This window comes from Numenius arquata, chromosome 1, assembly GCF_964106895.1.
Source record: "Numenius arquata chromosome 1, bNumArq3.hap1.1, whole genome shotgun sequence".
Lineage (NCBI taxonomy): Eukaryota > Metazoa > Chordata > Aves > Charadriiformes > Scolopacidae > Numenius > Numenius arquata.
In genome coordinates, this window is record NC_133576.1 from 60,149,824 (window position 1) to 60,153,614 (window position 3,791).

A 3,791-nucleotide genomic window follows, 5' to 3' on the forward strand; every position below is an offset into this window, starting at 1 on the left:
CCCTCCGCCGGGGGAGGGGCCGCGCCCGGCCCCGCCCCGCCAGGCCCCGCCCCCGGCAGCGGCGGCGGCCGCCGGCTCCTCAAGCACCGGCGGCGGGAGGGGTGGCAGAGGGGAAGGCGTCCTTCAGGGCAGGATGGGCGGCCGCCGGCCCCGGGGCTGGGGCAGCCGGGGCGGGGTGGGGCGAGAGCTCTTGGCCCCGGTAAGTCGCCCGGTTTTGCCGCCCGTGCTGGCGGTGCCCACCGGCCCGCGCCCGCCCTCGGAGCAGCGTACGGAAGCGGTTAAGAGCAGCCCGGCAGCCCTTCTCTCCGTTACTGCTAACCCTGAGCATCACCGCAGGGTTCCCACTCGTTATCATGTTCCTCGTGTTCTCCACTCGGCAGAGAACCACCCTCCCGAGATGGCCATTTATACATTGTAACCTCCCTCCAGGTTTATTTTCCTCTATTGTTCTGTCAGCCTTCCTGCTAGGAAAAAAAAACAACAATAGAAATAAATAGGGTGTTGGACTAGAAACTCAATCTAGAAACTCAATTACCTAGAGTTTGCTTTATCTATCTTTCAATTTCAATATCGTCGAGTCTCAAACGAGATGCAAATAGTGGAAATAAATAATCAAAATCAATTCACGTTTTTTCTTGGCTGTGTACTTTTATGTTTGGAAGGGATGGGGGTTCAGCCAGGGGAACACTGCACCTTCCCACACAATGTCACTGGACGCTCCCTCCGGCCGTTAACAGTTTTGATGCCAGTTCTGCATTTCTGATTTACACGAGGCCATGACAGAGCCAAGGAGGCCTGGGCTTAGCCAGCCTTGTAGGAAGACCAGTTAATTTGTGACTATTTAGGATTTTGGAAGTTGCTTTTCTGTAAAAGCTGTTCAGGAGGTCGATGACTCTACGCGAAAACAGGCAAGTGTTCAACTGAGCACACGCTAGTCTGTATCTAATGGGAAGAGAAGTTCAGATCCTCCTTTCCTCCGGCCTCTGAGGCTGACACCAAAGCTGGAAACTGGCAGGAACGCCATGGGAAAGAACAAGAGGGTGCTAGTGTTATTGCCAGGTTTCTGAAGGGAAAAGGTGATAGGGGACGACCAGAAAACAAGATTCTGAGAAGATGACTGCTCCCCGGGATAGGATGGAGCAAGTACTCCGCTTCCTTTGATTCAAAACTTATGTGGGGGTGGTGGGAAAAACCTGTGAACTTGCTGCTAAGCTCTCACAGGGTGGAGTGAGAGAAGCCAACTGATGGAAGAGGAGTGTGAGAAAATTTAGGAAGTGTTCCTGGAATTGTTCAGAGCTCGCTGCTGCTTAAGTGAGGTTAAGAAACAGGCTCCAAAAATGTATGGATACAATGTCAATTGCAGAAAGTGTTGCTAAAGTTCCCCTTTTTTTTAAAGAAAAGGGAAATGGTGCTGGACACTTGCAGAACAAAGCTGCTTCCAAGGGACTACCATGCTTTAAAAAAATGATTTAAAAAAAAAAAAAAAAAGCAGGGGAAGGAGATCAACAAACTTGTGCCTGTGTCCCTGTCTCCAAGCTGGTGTTAAGAGTATTCACACAAGAGGCATCTCCCACCATTTCTGCACAGCCTTATGTTTCTGCGCTGCCCCCTTTCCCTTCCTCCCCTCTGGTCTCCACTCCCAGACTCTGCTTCTCCTTCATCTCAGCCTCTCCTAGTTCACCCCAGCCCACTTTGATGGCTCCCACCCAAGCTACTCCTCAAGCCTTTTGACTCAAATTTCTTCTCACTTAGGTTTCCTAACAGATATATAAGCAGCTCTCTGCCATAGCCTGTCCAGGTCCAGTTGTCGCCTTGTCTCCCCTCTCCTTGCTCCTACACTCGGGTATGTGTATGTGTGCATCTGCCCTTATCTCCCTGAGCCACCTTGCTGTAGATGATCCTTGCCAGATCTCCCAACAAGCCTCCTGCTCCAGCAGGATTTTTAAAAACCTGTGTGGGCTGCGCTTAACTAAGACCCACTCAGAGGGAGCCCCGCGAGCAAAAAGGCTGGCATGTTTATGAAAAACCGGCCCTGTGATAGTGTTACCCAGGCAATGCCTAGGTCTACTAGATTAAATGCAGAGCATGGATTTTTGAAAGGCAGTGAGTTCTCCATAGCAAGGATTGCCAAATGGCTGTGCAATACAACAACAACCAAACAAAAAAAAGGTGGCAATGACCACTTGAAAAATGGTGGAAGTGGTGGCTATGTGCATCTATGTCGATACTGCCTGCGATGAATTGTACCTGCCATGTATAGCACATAAGCTAAAGGTCCAGTGCCAGATATACCAGATTTAGCAAAGCTTGAAATAGAGTTCCTTGTTCATATCCAGCAAGTCTGCTACAAGAAGGAATGAAAGGCAGCAGGGCTCTCTCCGGCGCAGTGGCTTTGGGTTCAATGTCCCCAGTGCTGCAGAGCAGGGTGAGGGGCTGGGAGACACCAGCAGCAGGGCTTGTTCCAGCATCGCTGAACCAAGAAATGAGCTGACCCGATGCATATTTTTAAGAGATTCCCAGGATGTTACATCGCTTCCAGGAAAAAAAAAAAAAAAAAAGTGGTTTTGCAGCTCCTCTGGGACATGGAGCAGCCCGGGAGAGGAGACCCTTGCGGAGAAAGGGAAGCCCGAGAGGAGACCCCATCCTGCTGCCAAGCCCCTGCCACCAAAGTGCGCCTCACCAGATCATGAGGGCTAAGGGTTTCTCGAAGAAGTATTTCAACCGCCTGCCTTACTGCAGGCTCAAGAAGCACACTGCAGAGAGCCTCACGGCCGCGCGGGTTTTATTCAAACGACGCGACTACCAGCCTCCGCTGAGGGAAAAAGGCCGCCCCGGCATCTGCCGCACAAGATGGCGGCGGGAGGCGCAAGGCATGCTGGGGGCTGTAGTCTGGCAGCGTGGAGTCGCCGGGCCTGCGGCCGCTCCCTCGCCCCGCGGGGAAGAGGTGGCAGGTTCTCGCAGAGGGGAGTATTTGGGGCGTTTTCCTGCCTCCTCCCTTTCTGCCCAGCGGTTTGGGGATGACCGAGTCTTAAGCTGGCCGAGGAAGAGGGGTGCCCGACCCGTGTGGAGGGGCGGTGGGAGGCGGGACTGCGGGCAGTCCCGGCAGGCTCTGGGCTCTCGCTGTGGTTGGGCCTGTGGGGAGGCAGCGCTGGTCCTTTCGGTTTGCTGAGCAAACGGGCTAGTGGCAGCCTACAAACTGATCTGTGAAGAGCTTTCACCACCACAGTCATAGAATCATTGACTGGGAGGACTGGCTGACACTCCAGAGGACTGTGCTGCCATCTGGCATGACCTGGACAGGTTGGAGAGCTGGGCAGAGAAGAACCTAATGAGGTTCAACAAGGGCAAGTGTAGGGTCCTGCACCTGGGAAGGAAGAATGCCAGGCACCAATATAGGTTAGGGATGGACCTGCTGGAGAGCACTTCTGAGGAAAAGGATCTGGGGGTCCTGGTGGATAGTAAACTTTCCATTAGCCAGCAATGTGCCCTTGTTGCCAAGAGGGCCAATGGGATCCTGGGCTGCATAGGGAAGAGTGTGGCCAGTAGGTCGAGGGAGGTCATTCTCCCCCTCTACTCTGCACTGGTGAGGACACAACTGGAATACTGCATCCAGTTCTGGGCTGCCCAGTTCAAGAGAGACAGGGAACTACTGGAGGGAGTCCAGCGTAGGGCAATAAAGATGATTGAGGGGTTGGAGCATCTCCCTTATGAGGAAAGGCTGAGAGAGCTGGGACTCTTTAGCCTGGAGAAGAGAAGGCTGAGGGGAGACCTTATTAATGCTTGTAAGTAAA